The following is a 13,726-nucleotide window of genomic DNA, read 5'->3' as shown; positions in this document are numbered from 1 at the left end:
GATCAGCGAGCAACATCCATGTAATGTGTGCCTGGAGAGATTGGAGACCACGGTACTGCTCTCTGAGTCCCATGATTGATTTTGGGCATGGATGTTTTCAGCCTGCTCGGGGAGAACCTCAGGCAGCCCTCTGCCACTCAGTCGCTTCACTTCTACCAAGAAAACCCCTGCCAGTCTCTCAAGGCAGCCCCAGTAGTTAACATTCTGCAGCCCCAGAACCGCTTAGAACTGAGCCAGCCTGGGGTACAGTGTGAGACTCCTTCCCAAAAACAAAACAGACAATTATGGATTTATATATGCATGTATGTAGATTGTGTGCCACCAAACAAAGCTGAAGAATACTAATTTGGTCTTTCCTAACTTACTGTGCTGCCAACCATTTTTAATCGGCTAAGTACTTGTGGTCCTAGAGGACCCACCTTGCAGGGCAGTCAGATACAGCTTGCCTGCTAATAAGTTATACAAAGAAACTATTTCCCATTTTGAAGAGTACAGGGTGACCTCTCTCCTTTCTCTACAATTTTATGACAGAAGATCAATGAGAGCAAACATAACTGACAGCTTGATTTTCATAGTCTTCCAGGACAAGAGGACTTCCCTCGTCCGCCTTTCTATTAGATAGCAGCTTTTCTCATATTGTAACTAGTTTACAAAAAGAATTCATCTACACTAGGGTTGTGGTTCAATGGCAAAGACTGTGTTTAGCATCTGTGAGGATGTGGGTTCAATCCCCAGCAACCCCCACCCACCCTAAACCTAGCATATGCCTAGTCTATCACTTAGGATGCTGGGAAAAATAATGGGCAAATATGGAGATTACAAACAAAAATGCTTAGTATTTTCAAAAAGCACTATCTCCAGAGCAAAATGAACCTTGGGCTGGGGTTGGGGCTCAGTTGTCTTGTGTTTGTCTACCCTGCACAAGGCCCTAGTTCCAGCCCTGATACCACACAGGCTGGGTATGGGGGTATGCACTGTAATCCATCACTCCTGACACTTGCAAATAAAGACAGAAGGATCAGGAATTGAAGTTCAGCCTCAGACACATAGCAAGTCCAAAGCTACCCTATTGTAACCGAAAAGAAAAAAGATATTAAAAAAGAAAGAAACAAAAGAATCTCTAATTAAAATTTAAACCCCAGTCATTCAGGGCAGTTCATAGGAAAAGACCTTTGACTTTAGGGCCTAGAGTCTTCTGCATTGTAGCAGGAGTTATTTCTTTTGGGACAGTTGCTCTTGCCAAGGCAGATCACCCATGAAGGAAGACCTCAGCAAGAGCAGAGTGACCTTACACATCCTATCTTACCTTCCTCCCTAATACACACACACACACACACACAGCTACACACATATACAGCCACACTCAGAATGTTCCAGTACCTGTACCTTCCAAGGACCTACTCTCTGGGTTTCCCAAGGGTCTGGCCTTCCTTGCAAGGGGCCCACCCGCTGCATACCCTGCCTATCCCTCTCTGCTTTTGTGCTGCTCCAACAGAATAATTGAGACTGGTAATATATAAAGAAGAGAGACTATTTGTTACCTCTGGAGACTGAGAATTCCAAAGCCCAGGACCACATCTGGTAAGAGCTTTCTTGCAGATACTAAGGTAGACAGTTGAAAGAGAAGATTGGGACTGATAGGTGCTTGCTTTTATATCTCCCTCTTGTGACAATGAACCGACTTCTGTGACAATGACGTTAAACCAATCCTGAGGCAGAGCTTCATGACCAAAGTACCTCTTTAAGGTTTCCCTTCTCAACATCATGGCACTGGAGACAAAGTTTCCAAACATGAAATCTTTGGGATGCATTCATGCCACAGCAGTGTGCAGTAAGCCAGCCCCAGAGAGCTACATACAGACTAGACGGGCATAAGCAAAGCTTTCCCGGCTTCAGCCCTCTGTCGCTGTCTGAGTTGGGAAATTCGTGACTGTAGACATATACTCTATGGCGGAGTAATTTAAATATGTCTACAACCAGTGTCCTAGATATGCATGTTTTTCATGGGAAGCATGCACATTTGAAAATAAATCAGACAAAATTTATACTAATGTGGAATGTCATCTGCCACAGCACTTAGGTCATTCTAGGACATTTTAAACTTAGGAGTCACATGCTGTAGAAAGGATCCAGGCATGGTGTGTCATGACGGTAACCTTAGCACCCAGGAGGCTGAAGCAGAAGAGTACAATAACCTCAAGGCCAGCCAGGACGATTCAGTGAAACCTCGTCTCAACTCGTCTCAAAAGAAAATGTAAAGAAAGAACTGGAGACAGAAAGTAGCTTGGTGACAGAGTCCTTGCCGTGTGTGTGTGTGTGTGTGTGTGTGTGTGTGTGTGTGTGTATATAGCAGGAAGAGGGGACTAAAAACAAAGTTAAAAACTAAAGTTGAATGGGCACTACTAAATACCCAGAATGCCAGACTGAGTCTAGAGATCCTACACAGAACCAACACAGCCTCACAATTAGACAGTATTGATTTAGAAGGTTGGGGATCCCTTGACTCTCCTGGAGCCTATAGATTTGGGGGGTGTACTTGGATACAGGGGTCTGTGCAGCCCTCACTTCCTGGTGGGATAAAAGGACAGGCATCTAGTAACAACCAGGTTCAGATCAAACAAACAATGGCAACCTAGGGGAGAGTCAGAGCCCAAGGAAAAGGTCCAAAGAATTCTTTTCTAACAGCAGAGATCTAGTCTCAATTATGTTTAACTGAGATGAAGCAATATGGTGCTCTAGTGAGAACCATGGACCAGAGGTCAGGACACATTGGTTAACTCTGGTTCCATCATTAGCACTTAATGTAGCCTTGAGTGACTCAGTCTTTCCAAGGCCCACTCAACTTATCTCTGAAAAGAGGGCGGTCCTTCATGGTCTGAAGCTTTCTTTGGCTGCTTTGAGACCTAGCTGAACATCCATTAGGTTGCAAATACTGGCTTTCTTGCTTGACGGTGCCTAGAGAGTTGGGAGTGTGGTGAACTCAAGCCCTGTATCATTGGCTCGCGTCTGTACAGTGGGATCCAGGGAAGAAACACGCTGAGTCACACAGAGAACACACCCTGAAGCTGAGGGCTGTGGGCAAGCTGCTCCTCACTGCATTCTGCTCCAGGTCACACAGAAAAGTCTGTGGAAGCTGGAACTGAGGATTCTAGTCTCATAGGCAGGCAGCTGCCAAGAGAAAAACCCAGAAGACCTGAGTTAGCGTTCCTGATGTCACCATAGTCCATAGTTGGGATAAGTAGTCTCTTCTCATCCCTGGGTGTGATAGTTTCTTATCTCATAGCTATGACAAAAACCCCTGGGAAAAGCAACTTAAGAAAGGAAGAGTCTATTTGGGCTTAAAGGTCAAGGGGGTGTGGTCCAGAAAGAAAAGAGCTTGAGGCAGTAGGTCACACTGTACTATAGGAGCACTAATGCCAGCTCACGGTCTCCTTTTGATTCAGTCAGAAATTCAATCCCCAGGATGGTACCACTCATACTTGGGGCAGGTCTACTGTCTCATTAGCCCAATCTAGACACTCTTTCTCACAAATTCTCAGAGATTTATTTCCTAGGAGAGTCTAGATCCCATCAAGTTGACCATGTAAATGGCACACTCTGGGTTGCTATAACAAAATAACTTGTTTCTAGCGGATTCAATGCCTTCTTCTAGACTCCACAGGTACCCATGCTCACGTGTATGCATAAACACATATGCGCTCGTGCCCAAGCACACACAATAAAACAATAATTACAAAAGAAAAGTTGGCACTCCAATTTTGCGAAACCAAACTTCCAGAGGATGAGGATGCAAAGTGCTTTATTTTATTTTATTTCTGAACTTGTGGATGTTTTAAAAGTGGAGGATGAGTTTTAGTCCCAGCACTTGGGAGGCAGAGGCAGGCGGATTCCTGAGTTCAAGGCCAGCCTGTTCTACAGAGTGATTTCCAGGACAGCCAGGGTGATACAGAGAAACCCTGTCTCAGAAAACCAAAAAAAAGGGGGGGGGGGGGAGAATAAACACATGACTATAAACATGACAGGTTGGGAGCATGGCGGGAGGTTTCGGGAGGCGTTGTTCAATACAAGTCCACAAGTGACTGAAAAATTGTTCTGATGTTCCCTGACTCGCTCTTCCCTTGCCCATATGTTTTGTGAGAAGCTGGAAGTCCATAAAAAAGATTGTGAGGTTTCATTATACATGGCCCTCGTTCAAGGCAAGCAATACCGAAAACACAATATCCTGAATTAGACATAGATTAATTACAAAGGAAGGAGAAACTGAAGAGGGTCAATATTTATTGAGTATCATCTGTTTGCCAAGAACTATACTGGGTACTTTATACACATGAATTAACCTTTGCAGTGAGTTAACCTTTATGGTGACATTAACCCTAAAGTATCCTCCGGAATGACTTCCTTATAGAGATAAATATACTGAGGCTTAGAGAGATTAAACCATTGTCAATTATCACAGTTACCACAAGGCAAAACCAGGTCTACCTAGGACTTGGGTCTTTCAGCAATAGTTCCATTCTCTCTCTCTCTCTCTCTCTCTCTCTCTCTCTCTCTCTCTCTCTCTAGGGAGGGTATGTGTGGGTGAGTGGGTGTTTCTGGGTGTGTCTGTCTGTGTGTGTGTGGTATGCATATATATACTAAACAGTGAACAAAAGATCTTGAATATGTGGGAAAATGGTTCTACTACTAGACTACACTGCCTGTTCCAATACTCCCTTCCACAAGTCTCTCTGTTCTATAAACTTAGGTTAGAAATCAGGGTGATAGAAGCCTTTAGCCTTAAGGAAGTGTATTAAAATCAGATCTTCTATAGGAAGTAATAGTACAAGGTAGAACAAAATATGAGTGAGTCCTCTTTACAGCCTGTTCAGAATCTATGTTGACCATTAATGAAGTACAAACAGCAGCTATGATGGTGGTACCTAGACTGTTCACGGGAAGAGCCATGAGGATGGAGCACAGACTAGGAGCCCAGATGGAGGTTTCCCACAGATGAACTCTTGCGGAGGGCTCATCTGAAGCCAGGGATGGCTGGACTGAGAGGGCCAGAAAGCCAGTCCAGCACTGGCAGAGTAGAGGACAACTGGAAGAAAGACAGTATCTTCCCAGAGAAAAGCGAGCCTCCTACAGCAAAGGCTACCAAGGCCATGGGATGCTGGGATATGCTTTGTAAGACAGGCAAGGAGTTACAGGTACAGCTCAGCCAGCAAAGTGACTGGCTTGTAAGCATGAAGACCTGAGTTCTAAACCCAGAAGCCACCTAGAAAGCCTGAGGATGACTATGCACATTTTAAAGCCCTCTACAACAGAGGCAGAGATGGGTAGACATTTACCCATGGCAAGCCAGCCTAGCTACTTGACAAATGGATGGCACTTGAGGAATGACAGCCAGAGTTTACCTCTGGTCTTCACATACACATGCACATATGCACACAAGTGCAGCATGTGGGGACACACACACACACTCGCTCAAATCCCACAATTCTACTACAGGTAAAGACAAGTCCTGGCTCCTCCCCTCCTTACTCTGGAAATGACTGTCCTGTTACACAGTTGGGATCCATTACAATGAATATGGAATCCAAATGAATATGTCTAAATTAATAGCTCACCAATCTGCAGTAACAGAAAAAGTGAGTTTTCTAGGGAACCAACACTTATAACTTTTAAGCATTAAACTTTTGAAAAGTTTAGTCATTTTCATGGAAACTGTAATAAGGTAAATCCCAGTCTGCTCAGCCTCATTAAACAGAATACATTGAGCATCATTTAACCAGTTCCGGATGTCTTTGAGTCCTTGCTGTGAACATCAACCACTACTGGGCAATGGCATAATATACCCTCAGGCTCTGTGGTAACAGAGAGGGTTTCTTTGTACCCCCGTGGCCATCTTTACTGCACTCAGGGGTGGGAACCACCCGGCTTTCCAGCATCTCCAGGGTGGTTTGTACAGTAGTTCTCCTAACAGATCACCTAAAACATCTGTGCCACTTTCTGCTTGCACTGTAGTTCTTCTAACAAACAGATGACCGGAACCTTTGCATGAAATGACAGCTGCCGTGGAAATAAAATCCGCTAGCTTCTAAAACTGTCTCCATCTGGATCTGTAGTTCTCTGTCACCAAGTTAAAATACAATGGTTGAGAAGGAACCCTGGGCTTAGGCCCTAAATAAAGCACTTAGACTCCGACAGGGAGTTTCCTTGGGATCTAGCTGGCTTTTGTATTCATGTCCACCTGCATCACAGCTCGATGCTGCATCCACACTTATGACCATAAGGGGTGGACCGGACAGTGTTTCTTTCACCAGGTTTGTCCTTCACTTTCTGAGATGATGTCACTCAGCACTCTGGCCTCATCCTATTATTTCTGACTTATTTGTCTACAGAGAATACACAGAAAGGTGGACTCTTCTGTTTGAATAGCTTGTCCTTTACCAAACTCCAGAGTGCAGCAGCTTGTGATTAGAAACACAAGCATTTCTCGATGCTCTGTGACTCAGTAGGAAATACTCCTAGGCTGGGTAGGTTCAGCCACTGCTCACCCCACCCACACCCACACCCACACCCACACCCACCCGAATCCTATTTATGTGGTCTCAGCTGAAAGAGCTTGGCCTTCTCTCCATGTCTTCTCCCAGTATCCGGCAGACAAGCAAGCTTGTCGCAAAGGTGGCCGTGAGAAAATGAATCACATTGTGAAACAGCATTAAAACTTCTGCTTGGGCTGCTAAAATGGCTTGGTGGATAAAAGCACTGGCTGCCAAGCTTGACGACCTGAGGTCAGTTCCCAGGAAGTGGAAGGAGATAACCAACTCTGAGTGGTGGTCCCCTGACTTCTATGTATATGCTGTGGCATGTGTGCACATAAGTAAATACATAAATAAACACAAATTTCAATCATTCGAAGTTTCTGCTTCTGTCGTGTTTGTTAATGTTCCCACATCCAAAGTCACTGACATCATCACAGGCAAATGTAAAGGAGAAACTAGCTTCTGTATGTCAATGAGAAGGTCTACAGAGTCAGTGCAAAGGGGGTGTATGCAGGAGAGGAGAACAGTCTTAGGACTCTCAAGAGGATCAGAACCAATCAAAGGAGGTGTGTCATGCTGAGTGGGTGGTTCAATGGAGGGTGCACACTGGAGGGGCTGAGAACCCATAGATGTTTAGTCTACAAGCTTGGATGGTCAGCAGTCCCAATCTAGAACTGATAATCTAGAGGGTTCTGGAGAGTTGCTGGTCTTCAATCCACATCAGAAAGTCCAAGAATATGGGCTCCAGTGTCGGTGAAGGATGGTAGCAGATGCAGTAGCAAAAGAGATGCATGCACCAGCAAGAAGTGAAAGCAGGCAGGCAAAGCCAGCACTCCTGTCCCTTGGAAGTCCTCACATATGAGATGGCACCTGAAGGTGATACCTATTCTAGACTAGTGTTTTCCTTCAGTTAAGTTTTCCAGGAAATATCCTCACAAGCTGCACACTGAGAGGTGTGTCTGCTATCTGTAATCACTTTGACATGGAGATTAACCATCACAAGGGCACGTATATTTTGCAACCAACCACATCCAGACAGGTGCATCACCTCTCAGCATGGATACAACCAGGAAACTGGGTGCTGATATCATTTAATAACATGGAGGTAAAAGGTTATCTTCCCAACAGAGCTCTGGCGATGGGGAGGAAGGGGAAAATGGTGGCTTGAAGCAAAGCATGTCTCCATCTTCAACCTGGATTCACTTAGTAACTCTGCTTTGTTTTTTTGTTTTTAAGGTTGAAAGTAGTTTTATTAGAAAAATGAAGAAGGCTGCATGCTATCTTGAACATAGTTATTAACAAAGGGAACCAAAGAGTCCCATCTTGATGTCCTTGAACACCATATCCACTTCTATGCACCTTGTTCTTTGGACCCAGAAAAGATGAACCCACTCTCAGCAATGGGGATTCTCCACTTCCCCACATGCAGGCTCTGAAAAACCCTCCAGTAGCTCGTTCTGAAACAGACTTTCCTCTTCCATTGCAGCCAGCCCCAGTAAGTCCACCTTTTGGAGTTCTGGGCCTGAGACGGGAGTAGGGTGTGTGAACAGCCCTTTACTGGAGTCACTTCGTAGTTCTTACAAGCCGATTTCTGTAACCACTGCCCTAGTTAACTGTATCCCTAGTATGAACGGCATCTTCTCCATCACTGGGAGGAACAGGCAGCTTTGCCCTGCGGTTGTTATCCACCCACGCATGCACACATGTAGGTCCACTTGGGTTATCGTCTCCTGAACCTCACTTTTTTTTTGGTTTTTCGAGACAGGGTTTCTCTGTGTAGCCCTGGCTGTCTTGGAACTCACTCTGTAGACCAGGCTGTCCTCGAACCCAGAAATCTGCCTGCCTCTGCCTCCCAAGTGCTGGGATCATAGGCGAGTGCCACCACTGCCCGGAGAACCTCACTTCTTAACAGTTTCCTGTACACATCAACACTTTGTTCGCCTGTCCATTCACTGCTTAGACTGTTATCCTTCAGCGTTCTGTTCTTGCTTCTGGGATGAAATGTGAGACTCCAGCCTCATTTGGCTTCCGTTCTCACATTATCTCCACAAACACATTTCTTCCAAAGCTCCAGCCTTAGTTAGGGTTTCTATTGCTGTAATAAAACACTGTAACTAAAAGCAGCTGTAGCCCATCATCCAGGGAAGCCAGGGCAGGACTCAAGGCAGGAACCAAGACAGAAACCTCGATGCACCATTGGTTACTGGCTTGCTACCCCTGACTTGGCCAGCCTGCTTTCTTAAAGCACCTGAGACCACCCACCCAGGAGTAAGAATCATCTACGGTGACCTGGGTCCTCCCATGTTAATCATCAATCAGGAAAATGCACCCCACGCCTACCAATCTGGTTGGGATATTTTCTTAATTGCTGTTCCCTCTTCCAAAATGACTCTCTATATATGTCAAAGTTGACATAAAAAGTAGCCAGCACAGCTCACGATAAACTTATAGCAAATGATTTCACAGTCAAATCCCTGGTTCCTAGATTTGTTCTCAGAGTATGACTTCAGTTCTCAAAAGGCCCAAGTGAATATTTCTACCCAAATGTCTAATCTAGAGTTGTAATGAAAACCACATTGGCTGCACACTGAGAAGACAGTGGCAGGACTGTAGGACTGTGTACTGTCCTCAGAGTCTCCATATCACATTTTCCTTCAAATGAAAGAGGGTAGAGAGGTGGAGGAAGACAGTGTAGGGCTAACATTTGCTAAATGCAAGCTTGACACAGTCTCTTAGTTTAAGAGGATAAACATCTCCTCGAACTGCTTACAAAGAACGTATGCAGGACCAATCAGATGTTCACACAGAATCTGTAGGGCTAGAAATGTCAAAGAGAGACTAGTGACCTTGCAGTGACACTCAAGGAGATGAGGTATGGACATGCTTAGTTTACCTCATGCAGTGACGCACAGAAAGACAATGTTTGTACATGCCTATTAGCCTAGGGAAAGGATCGAAAACAGCCAAGGGGTGGAGTTATTTGTGTGTGACAGCTGTAATGTATAAGGAGATGTCTGGAAGCCTTAAATGATTTTAATAAAGGTATCTTAGGTTAACAAACAGAAACACTCTTTCCCTGAGAGTTCGAGAAATGAGGTGTGCAGAGATGACTCAGTGTTTGAGAGTACTTGCTACTCTTGCAGGAGAATTCAGGACTGGTTTTCAGCACCCACACCAGGTGGCTCACAACTGCCTATAATTTCAGTTCCCAAGGATTCAGTGCTTTCTGGTCACCATGGGCACACATATACACATAAATAAAAGTAAATGGATCTTAAGAGAAAGGTTTCCAATAAATGGGTTACAAAATAAAATTAGGAGTCTCCTTTTCTCACCTAGTCACAGATCCTAGAAGCCCCTCGAACCCAGAGTAATCTCCCAGAACATTTATTGTTTCAAGACCAGATGTCTTCTGTTGAAAGTTACAGTTCTCCTCATTTTGTGAGTACACTTCATTCAGTAAAAATGATGAGCGATCTTGAGAGAATTTGCCAAACTCTATGTTTACAGCCAAACATAGTAGCCCAGCTTAAGTCTTCTGAGGGACTCTGGATAGCGTAATCAATCAGCTCACTGAGCTTGATTGGAGCCAATTTTGAGCACAGCCTAAGAGGATGCTGATAGCTTAGTTCCCTTTCCTTTCAGGATGGGGAGTTTTGAGAGCATAGGACCTTGGGCATGCTAGGCAAGGGTTCTCCCCCTGAGTGCAGCCTCCGCTTTCACGGCATTCACGAGTCTGTCACTGTTTTCTAGAGTCATTTTCATGATTTTAGCTGAGTCTTTCCTTAAACACACAGAATAAAGCTCCCTGTGCTCTGTTATATTTTCACACTGATAATGTACACAGAGGGTCCCAGATCCCAGCATGGAACACAACGTGGCTGCACACAAGCTGGTGACAGTGAGCAAAGCCCCATTCTCTAAGAAGCAACCCATTAGCTTGCCATATGGCCAGATGCTATTAGTTTATCTTTCTAATTTTAGTAGGGTCGGATAGGAATACCTGCCTGACACTGATTCTTGTTGCTTTTTGTTTTTCTGGTTTGTTCATATTGTTGGGAGTCCTCTTATGAAGCATCCAGGCCTCTTCCCCCTATGGTGTGCTCTAGGGCCTCATTCTAGAAGACTGCCATTTAAGAACTCCGTGCTGAATGTGAGTTGTCCTGTGTTGTTTGTGGCTCTTACCGCCATGCCCTTCTTATTGTTGGGATCCGTAAGTGCCACTGTTGGTGAATTTGGCTAGCAGCGTTTGAAGCAGATGAGATTTTAGCTCACGCCTTGATAACTGCATTGGCTCAGTCTAAGCGAAAGCCTTATTTTCATTAAAGGGAGCAGACATGCTGAGGAAGAAGGTGCTATTTTTACATAGGGTCTTTTTTTTTTTTCTACTGAAACCACATGATAACACTGTGCTGTTAAAATGATCTCCAGCATGCTGAGTTAGCTGAAGAAACAATATGCATGTTGCCAAAATCAAGGCGGAACTATTCTGAGCCTCCTCCGCTCCAACCTCTAGCTCTCCTTGGTGGTCATGCAGAGGAGACCAGGGAAGAACTGGTAAGGAAGAGGATGCCACAGACAGAATGAAGGGTGCTACAATCACCAGCAGGAGATTATATACATTTTGACTATTTAATTATTGACTGCCCTCCATCATTGATATGAGAAGTGTTTTTAATTGGATATTTGAATATTACTAATATTTGTTGAGAACCCACTTTATTATACACAATGTGGTTATCTATCTATTATCTACCTACCTATCTATCTATCTATCTATCTATCTATCTATCTATCTATCCATCTCTAACTCACTATGTAGAACAGGCTATCTATCTATCTATCTATCTATCTATCTATCTATCTATCTATCTCTAAGTCACTAGATAGAAAAGGATCTTCTCTAAATTACAGAGATCTGCCTGCCTATGACTACTGAACTCCTGAACTCTGGGGTTAAAGGCATGCACCACCATACCTTCCCTTAGATATAGTATTTTAGTAAAGGAAGTATAAAACAGAACTCAGGCTAACTTTAGAACTCTACTAATAGAGGAAGTTTAAGTAAATGCCCTCCTGCTTTTTTTTCCCTTAAAGCTATTATTACATTTATATTGTTGTTAACTTGTTGCTATATTAAACGTTCCTGTTGAATATATACAACGGGAACCTCACTAAGCAATCTATAATGCCTTTGTTGGTTCCCACAGTGATCTTATCCGGTAACTCTTATCTCCATTTGCAGCAGACAAGATGTCAGGATCCCCTAGCAACCAAACAGCCAGAGATTCAAACTTCCATGGGGCTGTCCAGCACTAAAGCCTCCGGGTCTCACCAGGCCATACTGCAGCTCTGTGTTAGTCAATATCTGCCCCTCCACTGTGTATGGCTCAGCCTTTGTTCTCACTGTCATTCCATCCCCAAAATTCAAAAAGTACCAATGGGAGCAAGTTAGTACAAACAAACAGCAGAGTTAGTACAGCAAGTTAGTACAGCAGAAAGGCAAAGGTCTTCTCTCTTCATGATCTTCAAGTCCTGTATGCAAAACATCACGGATTTTGTTTCTCTTGCTCTCAAGTAGTGGAGGCTTTCCCCCACTGAACACCGGAATTTGAGTCAAGTGCCTGTTTACAGACAGGCTTGTACTTGACAGAGGAAATGATTGGAGTGCCTGCCGAGCAGACAGATGCTCACGTAGAGGACGGCTTATTGCTTTTCGGCCCTGTCTCGAAAGCAAAATTGCTTTTGTGGCCTCCATATTCCCCAAGATCTTGTACAGATTCAGGGTTTGCAGTAAGGAGAGCACCACAGCTGCCAGGCTCAGGTAGCCAAAGCTTGTAAACACACAAAAGCCACTCAGAAAAGTGACAAAGTGGGTAAGAAGAGATCAAGAGTACAATGCCCTAGATTTGGGGGGAAATTAAGGGAATCTGTAAAAAGAGAAAAGAAATCTGGACCAGTTGGGCCAAGGATCAGCCATCAGATTTTAGAAAGTTATCAACTTCCAGAACAAAGGGGACAAAACTCCAAGTCCTGGAAGCCTTGACTCAGTCTCTTAGTGCAGCCTACAAGTTATCTGAGTTGTCAGTTTAGAAGCTCATACTTAGAGGTGGTGTCTGTTCCTTTAAGTGTCAGTACCCAGCGTCTAGGTTGTGGTAATGGACACCTTTAATCCCAGCATTTGGGAACCAGAGACAGGTGGATCCCTAAATTCAAGGCCAGCCTGGTCTATGGAATGAGTACCAGGCCAGCCTGGTCTATGTAGTGAGAATCATCTCAAACAAAAACAAACAAGAGTCCCAGCACCAGCCTCTCATGAGTGTCTGAGACTGCTGTTGAAAGTCTCATGTCTGGCTTAGATCTCACAGCAGATACCCTTGGAAGGAGATGGGGAGGGATCTCCACAATGCACTACAGTAAAGGCGGAAGACCGGGCAGAATTGGCAAATGCATGGCTGCTTGTCTGTGTCTCTCCGCTCCTCCCCTCGAGGGTGAGAACATGTGATGAACAGAAGGAGTTACACATTCTTTAGGACTTGATTTTCCCCAATGTAAACAACCTCAGAACCATGTTTGTTACGAACGCTTGACTACACAAACCTATCCTAGGCAGGATGAACCATTCTTTCTATTGGACAGCTCCTCCCACATGCCTCTTAACTACACTGTTGGTTTTTGTATTTTTAACATATTAAAATACTCATCCCTAATAATCCCTTCACCATAAGGTCAAAGAGCAAATCCTTATAATATGCCAGGACTTCTCAGGGAATCTCCGAGGTATACTAGGCATTATGAGTCTAGAGACTTCTTTATCCTAATGTAGTCTGGTCTCAGAAGACTTAGAATGCAGAAAGAGCAGACAAAACCAGAAGTTAGGTTAGGTCAGATCACAAGTGCCTGAGGAAAAAAGTCATCATGTGTCTGTTAAAGCAACAATACTGTATTTCCTTTAAGTGCCAAAGTAAGTCAAATTCTTTTATTTTTATGTATTTAAGTGTGTGTGCCTCTGTGTGTGAAAATGTATATGGAAGTCTTACTCAGAGACCAGGAAGAGGACATCACGTCCCTTGGAACTAGAGCTCCAGGTGGTTCCCAGTCAACTGCTGTGGGTCTGGGAGCAGAGCTACAGTCCTTCATAGGAGCAGTAAGTCCTCTTAACTATTGAGCCATCTCCTCGGCCTCGGTAAAACAATCCC

General features: G+C 44.3%; 1 non-coding gene across 1 annotated transcript; it reads right to left on the bottom strand.

The window, feature by feature from the left end:
- Nucleotides 1-7,965: 7,965 nt before the first annotated feature.
- Nucleotides 7,966-8,090, bottom strand: LOC115030706 (small nucleolar RNA SNORD22). The gene has a single exon (XR_003836305.1). It is a non-coding gene; the product is annotated as a small nucleolar RNA SNORD22 (small nucleolar RNA).
- Between the last annotated feature and the right edge of the window lie 5,636 nt (nucleotides 8,091-13,726).

Source organism: Mus caroli, unplaced genomic scaffold, assembly GCF_978045245.1.
Source record: "Mus caroli unplaced genomic scaffold, Mus_caroli_1 scaffold_3, whole genome shotgun sequence".
Taxonomy (NCBI): domain Eukaryota; kingdom Metazoa; phylum Chordata; class Mammalia; order Rodentia; family Muridae; genus Mus; species Mus caroli.
The sequence above is the reverse complement of the archived record's forward strand: the minus strand, read 5'-3'. Positions and strand labels throughout refer to the sequence as shown.